Here is a 24,481-nt window from a genome sequence, read left to right as displayed (position 1 = left end):
AAACTTGTCACAATGTTGCTTAACAACATACTATAATTTTTTAAAATTACATGACAACAAATTGCAAGATTAGATTCTCGTCGAGGCATCATTATGGGTAGTTTCTGTAATGAACTAAAATTGAGGGTAGGGAATATTTAATCTTCTAGGATCCCATTTCGTGATGTAGTGGAAAATTTGAAAGTCGAATAGAGCACAAAATTTTGTTTTGGAGTGACAGTCATCTTGCATTGAGAGTAGATGTATTTTTATGGATCAATTTGTGTGAGTTGGTGTTGGATTCATATAGAGTAAATATTTTTAAGCATTTTTTGTTTAGTAACTAAGTTTATTTGAGTTCATTAGAGTAGTTTTAGAAATTGTTTGGCAAATAGATGGGTTGTTGGGGCAGAAGTAGACAATTTTTACTTTCATGGCTTCTCAATAGTTTTCTATCGTACAAATCATTACAACTCAAAGGAATATATTAGGGAAGCCATTGGAGGTTGTGTGTGTGAAAGGAGGAGCTCTAGAACATAGGCTAGCTATTTTTTACATCATTCCCTAGGTGAGATCAGCAAGCTTGACTAGGTGCACAACAATGCAAAATTGATGTGCGTGTGCAGGGGAAAGAAAGAAGGAATATAACCAAGTACGATTTTGGAATCCTATTAGTCCTATAGAAACTTAGGAGTGAGATTGGGTATTGGCCAATCCATTGGGTTAGATTTCCTAGTAGAAATTGGTGGACAACACAAAATCAATCCTATTAGCCCTATTAGCCCTACATTTTAAGAATCCACTGCACGGATGACCTAGGGACCTAAGACCAAAAAAACATTCAAGGTCTCTAAAAAGGAAATCTAAATATCAAATTTTTTCTAGGGTTATTTGGAGGTTTTGAGAAAGAATTAGGAAAACCCCACCGACTAGGGCTAACTAACCAATTACACCTATTATGCTAAACCCATAGAAAATCTTGAACTTGATAGGAAAACCATAAATTCCCAGTTAAAATGGAGCTAATTGGAAGCCAATTAAGTGGTTTAGAGATGGATACACCCCTTGTAGCACTGGGGAAGACAATTTGGTGAATTTTTCCTTGGAGACATCCAAGGAAGAGTGAAGACTTGAAACACCATAATGATAGTTATCCTTCAAGGTGAAGCACAAAGGAACTCACTCATAGAGTGGAGTTAGGGAAGTCTTATGTTAGGATATCCAAGACTTGTAAGGCCCTAGAAATGAACTTAGAGTCTACAGAAGACTAGGTCTAGTTTAGCGTAGATAGCAATTGTGCAAGCACACCTTGGAGGAACCTATCAATCTTAGCTTCCTCTTCTAGTGTCTTTGGACACATGTCTTTAGTCAATTTTAAATGACTAGGTAAAGGTGTGTTGATAGCTTTAGCATTCTCCATAGAAAAATGGGGAAACACTGTCTCATTATAATCAACTTGAGATAATGTCAATTTTTTGTAATTCATATCACTACAAATTTCCTACAAAGGAGTTTTGCTGCCCCCAAATCCTTTATAGCAAATGAATGTGCTAAATTTTTTTTTAACCCCTTAATGTGATCCATGTTAAATCCATCTACACGCATTTCATCAACACATAAACACAAAATAATGTAGTTGCCATTATCAAACCTCTTAAAATAGACACAATGGTAACAATGACACCAAGTATAACCATGCTCATTCATAAAATTGTCAAATTTAAGATACCATTTCTAAGGTGCTTGCTACAAGCCATATAAAGTTATATTCATTTTGCACACTAAATTGTCCTTACCTTTGACCTCTAGTCCCTGTGGTTGTGTGACATATATCTCTTTGTCCAAATCACCATGAAGAAAGGTTGTTCTAACATCAAGCTGCAATAAATGCAAATCCTCAGTAGCCACAATACTTAAAATAGTACAAATAGAAGTCATTTTAATAATAGGAGAAAATATCTCATTGAAAGCAATGCCATTTTTCTATGCAAATCCTTTTACCACTAACCTAACCTTAAATCATTTCTTATCTCCATCCTCTTCTTTCAACCTATAAATCCATTTATTTTGTAAAGCCCTTTTACTTGTAGGAAATTTACATAAATATGAAGTCTAATTTTTCAGCAAGGAGTCCATTTCCTCTATCATTATAGACTCCCACTGAATCTTTGTATCTACTTGCACAACTTCATCATCACATTCAGTTTCACTAACATAAATTAATAAAATAGAATACAAAGAGGGAGAAAATATTTCAGGAGGTCTACTTAGCCTTGTTGACCATCTAACATTCACTGGGGTGTGTGGTATGTGTTGTTATGGTTGTTGCAGAGCATGGAACATCATCTTTTGGATTATCATCCAACACTACATAATCATTTTCTTTTTTCTCATGTCATTGCAACAAATCTTTGTACAACATTTTCTCATTGAATATGGCATCCCTACTTCTTACAATTTTACAATTTTCAAAATCCCAAATCCTATAACAAATTCATCAATGCCATATCCAAAAAATACACATTTGTTTGATTTAGCTTCCAGCTTGGTTCTATTTTTAGAATCAATGTGTGTGAATGTTTCAGAACCAAAGGTTCTAAGAAAAATAATAACTCACCTTCTTACCAATCCATGATTTCTCTGGAATACCACCACCCAAAGGAGTAGAGGGACCTCTATTGATCACATATACAAAATCATTGATAGCCTCTTCCCACATGTTTAACAATAACCCAACATTCAACTTCATTCTCCTTGCACACTCCATTATTGTCCTATTCATGCATTCAACCACTCCATTTTCATGTGGACTCCTTAGAACAATTTTTTGTCTATGAATAACTTTAGTTGAACAACGATCTTTTAATTCTTTGCTACAATACTCACCACCATTATCAAATCATATTTCAACTTTTTACCAATCTCATTTTCAACCAAGAATTTCCATTTCTTAAAAAAATACAAATACATAAGATTTATGTCTAAGGAAATAAACCCATACTTTTCTAGTTGTATCTTCAATAAATGTAACATAATAATGAGAGCCACCAAGGAAAGATAGTTGAGCCGGTCCCCATACATCTATATGCACAAGCTCTACTTTCTCTTTTTTCTTCCTTCCCACTCTTCACAAGACTCACTCTCTCTTTTTTTCCCATACACACAACTTTTATAGAAATTTATATTGACACATTTTAGACCTGGTAAACATTTCTTTGAATGAAGTAATTTCATACCTTTCTTACTCATCCACCCAAGTCTTTTATGCCATAATGTTGTTTCATAATACACAACAACTGTTTATTCTCCCTACTCAACTACAACAAGTGTTCTTGAACATTCATTTTTCTCTAAAACAATTAAAGTAGAAGGAACAATATGACTTCTATAAAGATATGAGATGCCTCTGTTCACACCTTTTTCTACTACAATGGAAGCTTTTGAAACATTCAAATTTTTATCATTAAAAGTAACTGTGCAACCCTCATCACATAGTTTCCATGTTGAAATTAAATTTCTACTTAGTCTTGGAACATGTTTACCTCTTGTAGTAACCAATGATTCCCATTTAGCAACCTATTCTTAAGTCTTCCATTTCCAACAATCTGAAAGGGTTCACTATCCCCCAAAAAAAAAATCCCAAAATTCCCTTGGACATAATAAGTAAAATAAAATCTATGGGGTGTAGTATGAAATGAAGCCCCATAATATAAAACCCATGAATCATCAATACTTTCTAGGGAAAGAAGCAAAACATCCTCCTCGAATTTTTTACTGAACACATTTTCATTGTTGTTCCCTTCTTGTTTGTCTCCTTCATTGTTCTTTTGATTCTAACAGTCTTTCTTCTTATGCCTCAGTTTTCCACAGTACCAACAATCTCCTTGTCCCCTAAATTGGGACCTCTTTTTCTTTAATTTTCCTCTTGATTTCCCATGATTTTTAGAATTGTTTCATCTTTCAGTCATTTTGCCTCTTCTTTGTGTGTTCAAAGTATTTCCTAATGTAGATCTACCCAAGGTTTTCCAATGAGTTTACTCACTTAGAATAACACCAATCACATCATCAAAATTTAAGGTATTAGATCTAGAAACAAAATTACTCACAACTATTACCAAGCCATTCCAACTTTCAGACAAAGAACACAAAATCAAGAGAGCCCTAATTTTTCATCAAAATTAACATTTACAGAAGATAATTGATTGGTAACCCTATTAAAATCATTTAAATGATTTGCAACAGATCCACCTTCTACCATATTCATATTAAATAAATGCTTCATGAGAAATACCTTGTTTGAAGCGGAGGGCTTTTCATACAACCTTACTCTGATACCACTTGTTAGGATCAACCATATACATAAATTACAATTACATGCAAATATAACCAATATCAAAAAATAATGGATTGCATAGAAGAGAACACTAGACACAATGATTTAATATGATTCACCCAATCTTGGGGTATGTCCACCAACAACAAGTCCAATATTATTATTATCCTATGATTACAATCCATAATCCCTTATAGCTCAATATCGTCGCAAGAAGCTACAATATCATCATACCTTATGAAATACCTAACCCTACGCTATTTTAAACAATCTTTTTGCTACTTTAAAAATTAGAGCTAGAATAAGTTGAGGGTTAGAATAAGTTGTTCAATAGAAAAATAGCAATTGACACCTATTACAATCATAAAATCATTTGAGGCTTTGGGGGCACTGCCCTTGTAAATCCCCATGAGGGTGTTGCCCCTTGAACCCACCTTGTACTGTGACAAGGACGACACCTAGGGCATTGCCCCTTGACCCCATCTTGGGGGTGTTACCCCAAACCCCTTTGGTAATAATCTGTGGGGAAACCATGCTAAATAAACAAGAAAAAATGAACCTCTGAGTCCAATTAGGCATCACATTACAATAGAAGAGTCAAGGTAAAACCTGATTCAATGAGGGACAAACTATTAACTAATAGTTTTTTGGCGACTCTGTTGGGGATCAAGCTCAAGAAGGTCTCTGTTATACACACACACACACACACACACACACATAGATATATGTACATATATGTATATATACATATTATATATATGTATGATATATTTATTTATTTATTTATTTGAGTTACAACAATTTTTGGGCCATGAGAAAATATTGTGCTTCCCCAGGAATGCGTAATTCTAGTAGTGCAGCCCAACCTATGTTTCAAAGAGGAATAAGAGGATATTATAAACTAGTCAAATACATTCATTTAAAGGAATAAAAGATCTTTGGATAACAATAAAAGAGTGAACCTCATGCTTGAATGTGAAGAAGCCATAGTTGAGAATGAAGAGATGTTGCTTTAGCAACAGAGGTTGAGGCAAGCCTAAGCACCTGATTGATAGGAAGTTGATTTGTTGGACTAACCACCAATGTTCCCCTTTGAGATTCGTGACATTGCTTAACTGCCTCTTGTGTTCTATAAGTCTAGTGGTTGTATGAGGCATTAATAGGTCAATCTTTTGGTGCACTGACAACCCTAGCTTGTAAAAAGTGGTATCAGAGCTTGGTTACAGGTTCAAATCTCTTTGAGTAACATTGAGGGGGGATTGTTGGACTAACCACCAATGTTCCCCTTCGAGATTTGTGACATGGCTTAACTACCTCCTATGTTCTATAAGTCTAGTGGTTGTATCAGGCATTAATAGTTCAATCTTTTGGTGCAATGATAATCCAAGCTTGTAACAAGTGATATCAGAGCTTGGTCACAAGTTTGAATCTCCTCGGGCAACATTGAGGGGGGATTATTGGACTAACCGCCAATGTTCCCCTTTGAGATTCGTGACATGGCTTAATTGCCTCCTGTGTTCTATAATTATAGTGGTTGTATTGGGCATTAATAGGTCGATCTTTTGGTGTAATGATAACCCTAGCTTGTAACATGATTCACCCTAGATCTAAATTATACACGGGGTGTGATGGGATGTGGTGAACTTGATAGGGTGTATGAAGAGCTAAGAAAATCCTACTTTCCTATCTTGGAGGACCCCCTAAGAAGTGGAAGAAATCATTCTAGAGACCCTATGTTTGAGGACGTTCAAAAGGATTTTCTTTGCCCTATTAATCCTACCAGTTAGAGACAAAGCAAGTCCTCTTCTTTACCAATTTTCTAAACTCAAGGTCTATTAGTGTGCAATGCACTAATTCTTCACACAATTGTCGCACCCACAAGGGTAACTTTTTGACACACCATTTGTTCTACCAAGAGAAATGACAGTACCTTTGGGTAATGCAATAAGTCCACTTCACCTGGCATCAAATAATAATTTACCAAGAGCATCTAGAAAGAACTTCTCGAAATTTAATTATGATGGGAAGGTGTCAGTCGATGAACACATTGCTTCATTCTTTGCAACCCCTAGTGTTGTGGTTCCACAACATGAAGATGATGTTGTACACATGTTTATTGAGACCATGGTTGAAGGCATGGTTGACTAGCTCCAACACCTACTAGTCAGATGCATCACTACCTAGGATGATATGTAGACATGATTTGAAGCAAGATTCAAGAGCACAAAGGATGAACATACTACTCTCACAACTCACCCAAATAAAGGAGTTGAGTGTTCTAATGAGGCAATTCATTACTAGATTCAATAAGTTGATCAACCACATACCAAATACTAGAAGACTGACTCCAAATAACCAAAAGACATTTTTCATAAGTTCTATGTCTCCTAATATAAGCTTCCAATTGAGGAGAGTGCACATAACATATTTGCAAGTCACTCAAAACATGGTGATCAAACTTGAGGATGACCTTATAGTAACTAGTAAGTGGAAACATGAAATGCAAATGGGAGCATCTACTAGTGGTACTGGTAGTTGCAACAATTTCGAAGCAATGTTGTAGAAGTTATCTAATGAGGTCTTTACACTGAAAAGATAGATTTCCAAATGTGGTCCCTCATTTTACCAGCCTTACCAAGATACACCTAAAAAGCCACATAATGAGATGGTGTTACAATTTCCACCTGCTCAATAGAGGCTAGCCATAGAAGCCCCTCTTAAGAAGGGGAACATGTGCGTCTTTCATTTGAATACAAAAAAAATGGAAATTCTTGCCCTAAGATAAAAAGATACATACAAATGAGTACCGCAAAAGAGCTATCTATGGAGTTTCTTGAAAGTGAAGATGACTCTACTCCGTATGGTGACTCTAGAAATTTTTATCTTGAGTTTGAGTCTGATTTGGAAAGAGGTGATTTCTTCACCACCCTAGATGGAATTTAGATAACAATGATGATGAGAAGCCAATAGAACAAGAATTTGATTGCTTCTATTCCTATTCAGAATAATGCCCCTACGGTTACTCCAACCAATGCTAGTGACCATGTTCCTTTAATGACACTAAAGGAGAAAAGTGTTCAAGTCCTATGATGCATTTGGTATTATGCAATATTGTAAGGATTCTCAAATTCAAATATATCCTTCGGATTATTTTAAATCAAATCCCTCTCAATTGTAAAAGCTTGTTGATTATTGTAAAGGAGATAGTAAGGATAATGTAAATGCTAATGTCAATGCTAGTATGGGATCACCCCCTGAAGAGAAGCTTGTGTTAGCCAAACTATTAAAGAAAAGGAGTTCTCTATCCTAGCCATCTCCCCTTGCCAAAATCCTGACCCCTTTTATGTCTCCCTATTTATTAATTTCCATAAGTTGAGCAATTGTATAACTAACTCAAGAGCCTTAGATTATGTAATGCCTAATACTATTGCTGGAGATCTAGTTCTACCATTAACCAAGATATTTGGCCACTATTATTCTATTGATGCTAAGCAAGTCCCCCTAGTAGGAAAAATTAAGGATGCACAAGTAGTCCTAGCAACAGACCTTGTAGAGAGGCTAAAACTGACAATCTTGGTAGTAGATATTCCAGCCATCTATGGGATGTTGTTGAGTCAATGCTTTTGTAGAGACATGGGAGGAGAAATTAAGCTTAATTGGTCACATGCCATAATTACAATAAGAAATAAGAAGGTCAAGCTTGAGCTAGAGGAGAAGGCCAAGTTCACAGCAATGAATTCCAATGATACTAAGGCATAGATTCTCTATAAAGAGATGGAATTTGGCAACTGAATGTTATTTTATAGATGCACCTAATATAAAAGAAGAAAAACCTCTTGATGGTGAGAAAATGTGGATTCTGGAATTTGATAGAAGTTGTGCGTCTACCGACTCTGAAGCTAGCATGGTATTGGTGTCACCTAGCAAAAACTTGAGACACCTTGCTTATAACTTGGAGTTCAAAAACACCAACACTGTCACGTATGAAACCCTTCTCCTAGGAATTATTGTAGCTAAACAAAGAGGAGTGAAGATCCTATGAGCTCAAGGTGACACACAACTAATTATCAAATAGGTTATAAATAAGTACATGGTCAAGAACCACAAACTGTAGAACTATCAAAATAGAGCACAGGACAAGATAGATGGTTTTGATGCCTTTTTCATTGAGGTAGTCCTAAGAGAAAAAAACACAAGAGCTAAATTATTAACAGTTTCAACATCCCTGCTCCTACCACACCTCAACCTTGGATCTCATCTTTACAAAGTAGAGGTCCTATTCCAACCCAATGTCCCTAACAATGTGGAGTATTGGAAAGTATTTGGAGATGACAAGAAGATTCAACACTTCTGAGAAGGAGATGATGTGTTTGAAGAAAAATACTTTGAAGGAAGTGTTGACCCCTATCATGACCTAGCACTAGATAGTAAGAAATATTTGGAGTAGGGCATGGTGCAATTAAAAGGTAATAAGATTCCGCCGCATCTTGTTTCACTTGAGAAGCTTTTCAATAGGCATGATATATATATCATAAGAGAAAGAGATAGTAAAGGAGGAACTACTAGAGAGTATGATGGGCTAAATATAGGAATTGAGCTTAGCTCGAAGATGATTTATATTAGAAAGTGTTGTACTGAAGAAGAAAGGGTAGAGATGAAGATGCTACTCATAAACTACTAGGAAGTATTCGCTTGAGGGATATGAGTATTTGAAAAAAATAATGGATGGAAAGTTCAAACACAAAATCCCTCTCAAGCCTGATATTGTACCCTTTTGACAAAAGCAAAGGAACTATACTCCCATTATTGAAGATGTCATCTTCAGAGAGATACATAAGATGCTTAAATCTTAGATTATCCATCTAATCCACCACTCAACATTGATTTCCAACATCATGCACGTTAGGAAGAAAAGTGAAGAGATAAGGATATGTGTAGACTTCATAAATCTCAATCAAGCATCGTTCAATGACAACTACACTCTTCCTAACATGGACCAACTTTTGTAGACTATGACAAGACCTGAGATGATGTCCATGTTGGATGGCTTCTCAAGTTTTAGTCAAATAGAGGTGTACAAAGTTGACCAAAATAAGACGACGTTCACCACTCCATGGGGAACGTTTGCCTATAACATGATGCCTTTTGGGTTGATTAATGTAGGAGCAACCTTCCAACAAGCCATGAACCTATCATTCAAGGACTTAGATGATAAGATGATGGATGTATTTTGGATAATCTCATCATATTCTTTAAGAAGAGAAAGGATCACTTGAAGGACTTAGAGAAGGTGTTGTAAAGGTGTAGGGAGCATGGAATCTCTCTCAACTAAAAGAAGTCAGTCTTCTACATGACAAAAGGAAAATAATTTAGATAAATAGTGTCACAAGAAGGTACTCACATTGATCTAGAAAAAGTTTGAGAACTACAACAAATCAACCTACCATCAAGGAAGGCATGAGTCAAATCATTCTTTGGCTAGGTGAATTTCTCAAGGTGTTTCATCCCCGACTTCTCTGAAGTCACTATTGCATAGTAGACATGATGAAGGCAAGCCAAAGTTTTAGATGGAGTGATTCCAAAGGAAAAAAAATTGAAGAGATAAAGAAGGCCATCACAAAAGCCCTTGTTCTTGTTCATCTTAATTACACCAAAGAATTCATCATCTACTGCTATGCCTCAACACATATGCTATCAACCATCCTCATGCAAAAGAATAAGGAAGGAGTTCAAGAACCCATAACTGTCATGAGTGTGCTAGTTAAGGATCACGAGCTCAAGTACTCTCAAATGGAGAAGCATGCCTATGTAGTGGTAAGAGCCTTGAAGAATTTTCATTTTTATATACTACATTCCTTTTCCATAGTCCATGTGCCAGATTCAACTACAAAAAGTATCCTCACACAAAAATATATAGGATGCAATATCCAAGGAGATTGGGTAGCCAAGGTGCAAGAGTATTATATAGACATCAAGCCTACCAAGCTTTTCTGTTGGAATTCTCTCTATAGAGCAATGGCAGAAAATCAGAAAGGAAGCATGATAGACGAGATCTTGAAAGTGCTCATAGTAAGCATTCAAGATCCCTGGTTCTCTAATATTTCTTACTTCTTAACACATGGAGAGTGTCCAGAGGGTCTAATTGCCAAGCAAAGAAGAGATCTATGTTGGTAAATAGATTTTTTCTTTTTACTTCAACTCTCAAATGCCCAAATCCGAAAGAACAATCAAATATCAACAATTGGATAATCTATCTTCAGGTTGATAGATTTCCTCTAAATTGAAAGGTACAACTCCCTTATTAAATGATGTTTAATGAATTTACTAGTTCTTAGACTAATTGGGTATGTTCTTAACCTAAGAACGAAAGAGGAAAACCAAGCCAACCCTAGACATAACTAACTCAAGCAGATTTTAGTTCCTAAACCTAGCCAATACCAAGAACCCACAATTCTTATGACTTCTCGGCATTGATAATGCAATGATGTTGTCAATTATGCAAATGCAATGACATGAAATGAAAATCGAGATTAAACATACTAATCCCTACAATGGGAACAAATGACAGTGTTGCGATCTATCACCCATTCACTATTTAGCCGAGAATGCAAGAAAGTGCTCAAAACTGATTATAACAATACTCTGATTGAAAGTAATCAAAAAAAGTGATGCTCAAATATTCTGATTCATAACAAAACCTTTCTTATTTTAAACACAACAAACATACCACTTTGATTACATTTGCTCACAATCTCCGCCAAATCTATTACAAAAATTGATTATTAATCTCTAGTACATAACCAAAATACAAAAATTAAAATGCCCTCCTCTCTCTACTCCATCAATCCTACCTTCTCCAGAAAAAAAGACCCCCTACTAGATGAAAGAATTCACAATAAATAATGGCGTTCCATAACCGTTCTGATTCGTCCACAACCATTTGGTTCATCTCTTCTCGTGACTTTCCAGTTTTCATAGTGGCCTTTCAATTTCATAACTGATTCTTTTGCCTTTCCGGTTTTCTATGTAATAGCCGATATTTAAAAAGAAAACTTTTAATGGAGTAAGTTAAAAATCATTCTTTTCCTTAATTTAATGTTTTGTTCCTCTATTTTGCATCAAGACTTCTGCTCACTGAAAGCAATGTGTCGTTATCTAGTGACCCACCTGGAATCTTAACATTATATGAGAGCTGCTGGTTTAGAGAGGAAAATGATAAGGTCTCCAGTTCCACTGTCACATTGATCACAGACCCTTCATGAGAAGTGACATGAAATAGTTGAGCAAAATACAGAAATTCTAAGAGGCTTTCAAGTGAATCAAGGGCTTCATCATTCATAATAAGGCCCTTTCCAATGCCTTGCTAGTTTTCTCTAAGCATCCATTGGGCAGAACATTGTTTATGTCAGTCTCTGCATCTTCTATTATTTCAGTATTAGCATTGTAGTTTCCTGCCTCATTTGCAGATCTATTGTCTTCATCTCGTCTCATCAATTCTCTCTCCCTTTCCGCAAGTTCTTCCTATACAGTAATACTAAATGGTTTCTTCGACTTCTCCAATTCATCATTAAGAGTCAACACACCAACTTTGGACCGGAGAATATCTTCCTGTTTCTTGTTAATAGTTTTTCCCTTCAATCTGTTCTGCTCAATTTCGAGAATACAATTGTGCTTCATCTTAAGATCTCTCAGACATTTGTTGAAGAAACAAAGAATGGAACCCTCTTTGCGAAAGGTTGAAGAATTCACGGAGCCATCAGGAGTTCTAGGGGCAGGTTCCAAACTTGCCATTGGGAATTTATATAGCCGACAAAGCTCTGGCTTATCGGAACATCAATATAATCTTCTTGATAATTGACTTACCAAACTTGAGATACTTTTGAACCAAACAGAACAAAGGCATGAGTACTCAAATGCAACCAAGCTAAAGCCTGCTAAATTTGTCCAAACTTTAAACTTATTCCTCTTCTCCTCTGAGTCTGCTTCCTGGAGCCTATCTCACTAAACAAGCACCATTTATGTCATAGAATCTTCGATCTATCTCAATGCGTGCTGAACATATGTATCATATGCTTCTCTATTGCATATCGGGTTTCCATTTATACTTTGCTACCAATTTAGTAGTCATGCCCCTACGAGTTAGAACCACAACAAGGATTGCCCTAGTTTTGTTTGCTGTCCTCATAACAGATGAAGCAATGCTTTTCAAAAGGCTCATCGATAGAGGAGTAAATCTTGTTAGTTCTTTGAAAATAGAACCATAATCCGATGAAGATTCCGCTTCTGTACAGAGCGGGCCATGATCTTCACTGCCAACTCGGGATGAGCCCCAGCTACATTCTCACCACTAAGCATAACACAGTCAATACCATCAAGAACCGCATTGGCCATATCTGTAGCTTCAGCGTGAGTTGGACAAGGAGGCTTAATCATGGATTCCAACATTTGGGTGGCGGTAACTACATGTTTTCCAAGGAGGTTGTATTCATAGATCATCATCTTCTGCGCCAAAAATATTTTTTTTTACTGGAATCTCCTTACCAAGATCTCCACGGGCAACCATGAAAGCATCTAACTCCTTCAAAATCTCATCAAAATTGACTACACCTTCCTGGTTCCCAACCTTCGACATCAGCATGATAGTCTTTGCATGGTTAATAAGATATAGATACACGAACTTTTTCAACTCCAAATTCTCTGTTTGCATGCGGTTCGCAACATCAGTGAATAATGATGAGACATCTTCACCAACAGTCATGGCAGCTATAACTTTCTTCACTGCATCTTTTTTCTTATCCTTTTGGTCTCGTGTAGCCTGTGTGTTCATGTGAAAAATGGCATTCTTTAACTCATCACTGCACTTAAAATGAAGCCATTGGCGGAGTTTTAACTATATCCTTCTCTTTGGCAGAAAATTAGAAAATAGCTTCTCCTCAGCGGAAATGAACATGGGAGGTCGTTTTTCTGCCAAAGCAAACTCTTCGTGCTCGGGTCAGCTGTAATACTAAAAGCAGATATTAAATTTTGTCCATATGTAAAAAGGCTTCGAAACAACTATGCTTCGGGCTTTATTACTATCTATTAATCGGGCTTTTATGGAACTCGAGTTCTTCACATCTGCTCTGGTTGCACAAATACAGGTATAGGAGCAATATCTACAGCCACCATACATATAGGTGTAGTTCAAGAATGTACTTTCCAGTTGATACTTCTTCATCTCGATTCCAGTTTTGCGCATCACCTCAACATGAGCTGCTTAGCTTACTTCACTGACATATCATAATAGATTCAACTCTAGATCTGACTTGATTACAGGACACTCTGTCAGAATAGGATGCAAAATCTCAAGGTTTGTATTGAAGGTTTTGAGTCCCTCATAAGTAGCGAGTTGTGAGAATTTGTTGCTATCTGTGTGGAGATCGTGCAAGAGATACAAAAGCACATTTGCATTCCCTATGGCAAGAGACCTTAAGATGCTTTCCAAAACTTCATCTACTTCATACCTTTCCTTCAAGTAAGATAATCCTGATATTAACATATTTTTCACTTAATCTTGGATTCAAGAGAAATGCCTTCACAGTTGATATGTCAATGGCTCCAAAGAAACCTGGCTCTCTAACTCTAATTAGATATGCAAAATAACTCTGTTGTCTTCACAAAGCAAATTATACATGATCGCAGCAGGTACTTTCATAGAAGCATCACCAAGAGGAAGATCAAGAATAGCCTATAAATGCCGCTCAAATTGTGATATGTAGTATGCTTCAATTATATGATGACCACTGTTGTGGGCCTTGGTGCGATTTCATTAAGCAAAATCTGACCATTTCCAGTCAGCAATAGTTCAACAGCAAAGACTCCAGTACCTTTGAGGGAGCTAACGTATCATTGATTCCATCGCCAAGGAAACCCACAATGTGATTTCCCATTTTCAGTGACTCAACAACCTGCAGCTTTCTTTTCCTTATCTGTGCATAGTATGTCCATGGCACCCTTATTCTGAATTGTTACTAGCCTTTTAACAATGCACTTATCTCTTGTCATTGCAAGGGCTCCTCTTGCCAGATTGGTGTTTACAATTAGGGGTAGCATCTGAGGTGTGAGCCCAACTGCCACTGATACACCAAACAGAATACTACGACCCAAATCTTTTGTTCTAAAATAATCCACAATTACGATAACAGGGACAATAGCAAGCATAAAGGAAATGAGCACATACGATACACCCCTTACACCTTTCTCAAATGCATGTCGTGGACTTCGTTTTCCCAGAGCAGAGAGTATGTGTTTATATAGGTTTTTGTCAGCAGTGGACACAATAACTCCAGTACCAGAGCCAGAAACTACACTTGTTCCCATAAAGCATATATTTCTCATCTCAAGCAAGGGAGTGGTCGGGTCTTCTATGACATCTGCCAATTTCTCAACAATCCCAGATTCACCTGTTAATGAAGACTGACTCACAACAAGAAACTTAGATGATAACAACTGCACATCACCAGGAAAAAGATCTCCAGCACTAAAAATTATGATATCTCCTGGTACAACATCTTTCTGATCAATCTGAACTTGCAACTCTGTCTAGACCTCCCTCCTTGCACATTGTTGCACTTTTATTGATGCTTTAACTAGCTCGGATAGTTTTAGCGTGGCCACTAAACTTTTGAACTCCTGGTAAAACCGCACAATAACACCTATAATAACCATAGTAACCATAATGCTTCCATTAGCCTTGTCATTTGAGGAATGTTTGGCCTAGCTTCTTTTAGATGCTTTTCTGCTTCCATTTGCTACCTTTGCCTCAAATTGTAATATTTGGTTTAAACCCTACATCTCAACCTTTACCAACTTGCATGTATTCATGATGAGTTACATTTCCTTGTCATAGGGTGCAAATATATCCTCCTTAAATTGATTACTTTTGAGGCTTTACTTATCCCACCTCTTGTTAGGTGGAACAATCTATCAAATACATTAGGATGATCATAATGAAATCGAACCCCTTGTGATATTCTATAGGATCTGGAATCTCTTTACAAACTTGTGTTATGATCAGTACCAATAAGAGATTTAAGACAGTCATCCAATTCTGTATTCGCCATACTCAAAGATGAACACCGAGGAGGCTGTATTTCTTTTGATGAGAGGCAACTTGTAAAAATTTAAAATTGGGGGACTAGAAGTATGCCTACAATCTAGAGACAAAGGCAACCAAGTATGTCATTGTTGATGATGTGCTATACAAGAAGGCCATAGATGGCACCTTCCTAAGGTGTGTAGAAAAAGAATAATAGGTGAAGTTGTTAAGAGCATTTCATGATAAGGTGTGTGGGGCACATTTCTCATCCTCTACATGCCAAGAATGTTTCGAGATGAAATATAAAATGTTTACTAGTAAGCCATAGTTAGCTTCTTTGCCCCTAAGGGCAGTAGTCATAGAAGCACCCTTTCAACAATGAGAATTGGATTTTATAGGGCCCATCAACCCGATGTCTAGTCAAGGTCACACACATATTCTAACTGTGATGGATTATTTCAGTAAATGGGTTGAAGCAAAGCCAACAACAAAGACAACCTCTAAAGTGGTGTGTGAGATTCTGAAGGAGCATATTTTTGTAAGGTTTGGTGTGCCACTAAAGTTGATTATGGATAATGCCTCTTATTTCTCTTCTTCCAAGATTGTTGAATTCTTCTATGAAAACAACATTCACTTGGGTCATTCATTAGACTACTATCCCCGAGGAAATGGGAAAGTCAAGTCAAGCAACAAGAACCTAGTAAGTATCATGAAGAAGTTAGTCTTAGATAACCCGAGAAGTTGGCACAAGAAATTACATGATGCATTATGGGCAAATAGGACCACATCGAAAATAGCAATTAAGATTTCACCATTCAAGTTATTCTACGGCATGGAAGCTAATTTCCCCCTTCCTCTAGAGATCTCTACCTATAAGTTGTGAACTGTTATAGAAGATAGTACCTTTAGTAGTGGATTGTAGAAGTAGATCATGTACCTAACTTGACTACAGGAGGAAAGAGAACATCTCATAGATCAAATCACTCAACATTAGATGCAAGTGAAAGGCATTCAACAAGAAGACAAGGGCAAGGAAGTTCATGGAAGGAGGTATGGTCTTGTTTCCACTGTTCTACAATGGCTAGGATCTGAAGCTCTATCAAGCATGCAAGTGAAAGTAGACAATCCTGCATTATATATAATTAGTTTAGGTTTGCTTTATGTTCAGCTCCCTTCTATTGCATGTGCTTCGTTTAGTTTTATTTTTGTGTGTTTGTTGTTCCTTGCTTGAGCGAAACTAGAGATGCTAGGTCCCTTTCTCAGGCACTTGTGTTCCTAAGTCCCCAGCCAGAGCCAATTGTTGCCAAAATATTGTCTCCCTTTTAAGCTTCTAGCTTAGAGCGTAGTCATGCAATTAATTCTAAGTATCCAAGTCTAGGTTCCCTCTTGGGTGACTTTATTCTCATTGATTATCTTATTTTCCTTCACTATGTAGGATTTCAAGAATTCACTGCTCCATATTCTCCCTCAACCCTTTATGCAGGATTCATACTAATCAAGTGTGTCGAGGTCTCTAGTTGTCCTAGGTTGGGTAGGATTTTTTTAGAGTGTCTTCCCCCTGATGAGAAGAAAGGTGTAAATCATTTGGATCATTCAAAACTTTCCCTAGTATACTCCTTTCATAAATTCACCTGCTTGCTACTCCTCCACTAAAAGCAAATCTCATTTAGTGAGTTTCTGACACAGAAAGACGTATTGCCTTTAGAAGAATAGTTTAAAAAAACATGAAGCACATATGATAAAGTGTAAGAATTAGAAGCATTGGAACTCTTAGAATGCCCAAAATGGAAGAAAGGACCTAGTCTTAGTACTAAGTTGGAGTTCCACCTTTGTGACTACTTCCCTGCTTGGAGGAGTAGTCTAGAAGCCACATTTTTTATAGAGGAAGTTTATCTACATTTTTGGTGAAAAGGAGATTGAATATGTTGATCGGGATTCCATCTAATATTGCTTGAAGAAGATAGATTCTAAAGGCTTCTTGAAGATGAGGGAAAGAAAGGTGATTGAGGTTGTCAAAAAGTAGTTATTTCCAGTGCGCGTCGGCTCCTAGAGTAAGTGTGACTTCCATTTTATGAAAAAGAGGATTTGATCAAGTGCATAAAGTATAGATACTAGGTGTTCACTTCCTGAAAATGCTCAGAAGAGTTTCAAGCCAAAAAGCCTTTAAGATCAGAAGGATTTTGTCGAAGTGTGTGCTTTGTTAGAGTTTCATTATTTCACCTACTCCTCTAGTTGAAAGAGCACTATGAATGCTTCATCTTTGATAAGTGAAGTTTAAGCATTTTTTTCAGTAGCATCTATATTATAAAAGTGAATATTCTTGTAGAGATGCTTGTAAGATGTTACCTGAGGGGAAGCCAAGTTGATAACGTAAAATGACCAAGTACAAGGAATGATTGGGAAAGAGAGAAATGAATTTCTTGAGAGCTAGAGTAGAAGCTCGAATGCCACGATACTGACAAAGGCAAGTTCTCAAATCTTTTAAGTTTGTTGAAAAAGTAATGATTGTGATACTCTCACGACTTAACTAAAAGGGAGTATGTATAAAAAAGTAGAGATAAGATTTCCCTTCTGACTTAATTAAAAGAATTGGTTTTCTCATAAGTCAAATTCTCCCATTACAAACTTCTCCTTAGAAGGTTAAATATAAAGGAGAATTGAAAAAGTGTCTTTCTCGCTACTCTAGTGCTCAAAAGCTAAATCTTATAAAATGTATTGTATGACCTCCCAGTAAAAGTAATTTGATATGAATGACATCAATTGGGGTTGTTAACCTTCCATGTTAATGGTAAATATGATCGTTATGCCATTAAGTGAAATTTTAGAGTTAATGGACCACTCCTCACTCATGTGACACATGAAATTCAAAGCCCAAAGATCAGATTTGAATGGAATAAATATCAGAAAGTAGGTATTTTCACTTCTCCATTCTAAAATGATATTATTTCATCCTAAGTGTGTATTGTTTCTTCCTTTGTGAGTTTATATATAGATTGATGGTTGTAAGAATTAGCATACAAGATTGCCTGCCTAGTTTGGAAAGAAAATTGAAAGATTATACAAATACATCTTTAATATTTTATGATCTACACAATCTACATAGGATATTGAATTCTTAGCCTATTCATCCTAACACCCGTAAGCTTAAGGAAAGTGGGCTAGGAGAGGCTACAAGATTCCTAATGGCGGTTCAAGCACCAAACCTAGTCGAAAAGTACATTGAAAGATATGATGTGAAGATTAAGCAAATCAAGATGCTAGATGAATCTATCCTTCTCACTTTTAATAGAGGTCTCATGTAGAGTGTATTTGGAATCCTGGCCAGAGATGAATACTATGCCATAGACTTTGGATTGTCTTCCTCTTTTTCTAGTGAAAATGATACCTTGCGATATGCAGACATCATGGGAACTTGGTTCTAGACCCCAAGACACATGCCCCTTCACTTTCACACTCCTAGATTGGCACATCCAATCCATTCAACAAACCATCTTGTTGTTGTTCTAAACAAACACCTAGCCAAAATGCCTCTACACTCACTTAGGGCTTGTTATTAAAAATAGCTTCTCTATAACCCGTGACTTCAAAACTTGTATTTACACTATTTACAAAGTCTCCTACTTGATTCCAAGAGGCCATGGAAGTTCAACCATAGGAACTTAAGTAGGAGTCATTTTTACACAACTGGCTCTAAACCAAGTAGTGAATTAGCAAGATACAAGAATTTAACAAAATGATAGCTAACCTAGAAAATGAAAAAAACCAATGCTATAGAAAGTAAGAACACAACAATTACCAAAATCTCAATGCATTAACTTAGTTCTTTCAATCCATTCATCACTGGATTAATGCTTTGTCACGCAATTTCAAAATTTTGTTGCTATTTTCAACTCCACAATCTGTACCACCCATACACTAACTATCAGATTAGGTTTAGAGTGGTCTTATATATCTTACCTTTACATGTCTAGACTCTTAGGTCAAGGTTTGGGCACCATTAAAGCCCTTTCCCATTTTTTAGAAAAAGTTGTCATGAGTAACTTTTTTACATCTTTTACAATTTTGCAAAACCATTCACCTCATTGGTTCAACTTGACTCCAACCATTACATAAGACCTCAAAACAACTAAAAATATATAAAACTCAAAAATCATTCCACTTTGGAGTCTTGGTCAAAGATTGACCCTTTGGTTGATTTTCTAGGATTTAACACCTAGATCCTAGAAGACCACTCAAATCCCTTGACTCCACTCACCCTTAAACTATCAACACACTGACAAATTAACTTGGGACTTCATAGCTTAGTCCTTATTAACTAGTGGTTGGCTAAGCCAACCTACAAGCCAAAATATATTGAAGACGTTAAGGTGTTCATGCACCAATCACATGTACTTATGAGAAATACTGATGAAAATAACAGAGAATCTAGATAGGGCTCAAGAATATCTTTCCGATACTTCTTTTGAATTGGAAAATGGAGCTAAAATGAGCAAGTTACGCCCCTCGAAAGATAGAAAGCATAATCTGACTTCGATAAAAAAAACCAGGTACCAAACTAGAAGAAATTTCAAAAATTACCTACACCATCATCTTCGTCTCTAAATCAACTTTCCTATGCTTCTTTTGGATTAAAAAAATACCCCCGTATGCTCAAGTTAGAGCAAAAAGATTGTCAGGGCTTCTATAAGGCTTGAAAAAACTTATTTAATTTACAAAAAAAAAAGAAAAGAAAAAAAAAGACCTCAGGTGGTGCGGTCGGTGGTGGCGGCTCATGGGTAGTGGGTGCTAGTGGCAATGGTGATGGCAGTGCGACAGTGGCATGGGGCTGGGGCCACTGTGATTAAGCCAGACTATAGGCAGTGACCGCGATGGCTAACCAAACTACAAGTACTTAACCAAATGATTGCAATAAAAAAACACATTTTTAATTATTATTTTGCAATTAATTTTTTTTTTTTTGCAATTTTTTAAAAAAATTGCACCTCAAATTATGTGTCAAAGGTTGTACGACCTTAGTATGCAATTTTTTTTGTCTCCCCAATCAACATTGTCCAAAATTGAGAGATTTTATATGAAAATGGGGGTTTTGACACCGTCTAAATCCAACCATGAGTTTTGTTTGGCCTCAAAGTGCTCCAAAAATTAAAAAACTCCCTTATTTTTATAGAAGATACCTAAAAATTAAAAAAATTGTTCTTTCAAATACTTGTTCTTGTTTTGCTTCAAACAAGAATAGGCAGCCACAAGCAAGGTTCTAATAACATGTAGAATTTTATAATGAACAAATTCACAAATCCTCGGATATGCTACATGCACATAACCTGTTACAAGGAAGTGAGAAAGGCAGAGAGAGAAGGATTTGCTCAATAAACAAGAGGATTGTATTTACTTGTGCAAAATAGAATGAATTAATTTACAACTGATCAATCCTTATGAATGAGATTGAAAATCTAAAAGGGAAACCCTAAGAGGTAAATGACATTTAATAATTACTAATTAATTACTAAATGCAAATGCAAGTGCATAAAGGGAAATATTAAGAACGGAGTAAAGGTAATTTGATAAATTAAATTAAATTAACCTTTTACTCTAACAGTAATCTATAGGTATAGAATGACCACAAGGTCATGGTCAATGAGCAGTGCCTAGTTAAGGGCAAGATTGGAAGCTACTAGGATGAGGTGCTTTGTGATATCATATGTATGGACATATGTCATATATTTTTGGGTAGGCTGTGGTAGTTTGACAAACATGTTGTACATGATGGGCGACAAAATACCTACACTTCGACAAATGATAGAGTGCAACATAAGTTGAAGCCATTGAAGAAGAAATAAGAAAATGTATGTAGTGTTGCTAGAATATGTTTTATTGATGAAAATGAGTTTCTCCAAGGTATGAAGCATGAGTATATGCATTTTTCTATAATCCTAAAAGATGGTAAAGAAGAAGTTGAGGAGGTGCCTACAAAAGTTGCAAATTTGTTGGTAGAGTTTCTTGATATTGTGTCTGATAATGTACTTGATGGATTACCCCAATGAGGAATATTAGTCACTAGATGGATTTGATTCCAAGAGCTTGTTTTCCAAATAAGGCAACACACAGGAATAACACCAATAGAAAGTGAAGAGTTTAACAGATAAGTTCATGAGTTGTTGCAGAAGGGGTTGATTCGAGAGAGTCTAAGTCCATGTGTTGTACTAACATTATTTGCACCAAAGAAGAATGGAGAATGAAGGATGCACACAGATTCACTGGTTATCAACAAGATCACAATCAAGTACATATTTCCATTGTTGTGGATGGAGGAAATCATGGACTACTTGAGCAGAGCTATATATTACACAAATATAGATTTGAAGAGTGGGTACCATTGAATTCGCATCGAAGAAGGAGATGAGCAGAAGATTGCCTTCAAGACAAGGGAAGGATTATATGAGTGGTTAGTCATGCCTTTGGGCTAACCAATGCACTGCGCACTTTCATAAGGCTCATGAATGAGGTATTGAAGGAGTTTCTGGGTAAGTTTGTCATTGCTTGCCTAGATGACAATTTGATCTTTAATAAGATATTGGAGGAGCATTTGAGGCATACTTGTAAGGTGTTTGATAAGTTGAGGGAAGAAAAGTTGATGATAAATCTAAAGAAGTGTATTTTTGTGAAGGAGTTGGCATACTTGGGATTTGTAGTAGTGACACACAATCTGAAAATGGACCTTGAGAAAGTGAAGTTTATCTTTGAATGGCCTACTCCAAGGAGTGCGATTGAGGTAAGATCTTTCCATGAATTGGATAGTTTCTACATAAAGTTTATAAGAGGTTTTAGTAGTATTTGTGGGCCTTTGACTGAAACAATGACTGGAGGAGTAGATAAGAGTTTTAATCTATTGAAATAGAAAGTTACAGAGCAGCATGTTTTAGCACTTCTATATTTTAACAAGGTGTTTCAAGTAGACTGTGATGTTAGTGGTATTGCAATAAGAGCTATTTTGAGCCAAGAAGCTAGACCTGTTGCTTATTTCAGTGAGAAGTTGAATGCTGTCAAAAGAAAACATTTTGTTTACAATCATGAATTTTATGCCATTGTTTAGGCATTAAAGAAGTGGAGACACTATCTTCTTCCTAAGGAGTTTGTTTTATATATTGATCATCAAGCTTTGGAATATTTAAATAGTCAAGGAAAATTGAATCAAAGGCATTTGAAGTGGGTTGAGTTTTTGCAAAGTTATACATTTATTTTGAAACATAGGAGTGGGAAGCCTAATGGAGTTGTAGATGCTTTTAGTAGAAGACACGATTTGCTGAGATAAATGTAGATTGAGGTGGTTGGGTTCAAGGAAATCAAGAATTTGTATCCAAAGGATACTAATTTTGATGAAGCTTGGAAAGCTTGTACAAAATTTGTTACACTTGATAGGACAAAGTGGTTGGATTTCATAATCCAACATGGTATGCTATTTAAAGGAAGTCAATTGTGCATTCCCATAAGTTATATGATGAAGAATCTCATCAATGATAAGCATAGTAGAGGATTGGTTGGACATTTTGTGAGAGGTAAGACCATTGCTTTGGTTGCTGAGAACTATTATTAGCCATAGTTACAGTAGGATGTGAAGAAGTTTGTGCAAAGTTGTAGAGTATGTCAGATGACAAAAGGAGTGAAGCAGAATACTGAGTTGTATAAGCACTTACTTGTACTAGAGAATCTGTGGGAGGATGTTAGCATAGATTTTGTTCTTGGTTTACCAAGGACACAACGAGGGAATGATTCCATATTTGTGGTGGTTGACATATTTTCAAAGATGGCACATTTCATTCCTTAAAAGAAGACTAGTGATGTTATTCATGTGACATAGTTATTTTTTGGAGAAGTAGTGAGGCTACATGGTCTACCAAAGAGTATAGTTTCAGATCGAGACACAAAGTTTGTTCACTATTTGTGGTGTATATTGTGGAAGAAATTGAAGACATATTTGAAGTTGAGTTCATCACATTATCCACAGATTGATGGACAAACCGGAGTTGTGAATCAGAGTTTGGGGAATTTGTTGAGATGCTTGGTTGGAGATAAGCCAAAGGGTTGGGATACGATTTTACCATAGACATAATTTATGTATAATAATTTTGTCAATAGCAGTATTGGTAAATCACCATTCTAGATTGTATATGAGAGTAGTCCCAGAAATGCTTCTAATATTAGATAAAGGAGAAATAAGTAGTGTTGAAGAAGAAAAATTTGGTGAACATTTAAAAAATATGCATGAGAAGGTGAGGAAGCACATTATTAAGATGAATACACAGTACAAAGCTAAGGCCGATGTGAAAAGGAGGTTTAAAGAATTTTAAATTGGAGATGAAGTAATGGTTCATTTGAGAAAAAGAGTGTTATTCAGTGTACATATAATAAGCTGAAAATGAAGAAGTTTGGACCATGTAAGATAGTAAAAATGCATGATTCTGAAAATGCTTATGAAGTGGAGTTGCCTGCTGAACTAAATATTTTACCAGTATTTAATATTTAAGATTTGATAGAGTATTATGAAGGAGGTGATGGAGATGAAGTTGTAGAAGCACAACTAGTTTGGGTACAAAGGAGATTGAGGAGATACTAAACATGCGTGTTGGCGAAAGTATAAGGAACATAACTTATGAAGAGTATCTAGTCAAATGGAAGGGCAGACCTATAGAAGATTCATCATGGCTAGCAAGGGAGGAGGTTAACCACCTTGATTTTCCTCTAAACATCTAAGACATGACAAGGTCACTTCTCAAATTACCTTAGGTGTCTAATGTAGGAGCATCCTAGGTGTAAGAGCAATCTTGCATCACCCAAAATTATTTCTTTTTTGTCTCTTGAATAAGGGTTGTCTTAGTGAAGAGTTGTTGTTTGTAGAGGCTTGTTACTTAGTAAGTTAGACATACAAGCTTGAAATGTCCAATTTTCAGAGGTGGATGTCCATCTTGGATATATCAATCTACCAGTTGAGGCTCAGTGCCATATCATGAGTATTTGTGGATTTATTGTGAATTTTTGGAGTTCAATTTTTGTATAAGAACTTTAGGCTCACTGTTGTAGACCTTAGAGGCCCAAAA

The 24,481-nt window shown here is 36.2% G+C and overlaps 1 pseudogene; it reads right to left on the bottom strand.

The window, feature by feature from the left end:
- Positions 1–12,389: 12,389 nt before the first annotated feature.
- LOC149540718 (pyruvate kinase, cytosolic isozyme pseudogene) lies at positions 12,390–13,139 on the bottom strand (annotated as a pseudogene).
- Between the last annotated feature and the right edge of the window lie 11,342 nt (positions 13,140–24,481).

This window comes from Cupressus sempervirens, chromosome 9, assembly GCF_028749045.1.
Source record: "Cupressus sempervirens isolate cs-2001-9-10 chromosome 9, ASM2874904v1, whole genome shotgun sequence".
NCBI lineage: Eukaryota > Viridiplantae > Streptophyta > Pinopsida > Cupressales > Cupressaceae > Cupressus > Cupressus sempervirens.
This window is presented reverse-complemented; position numbering and strand designations above follow the sequence as displayed.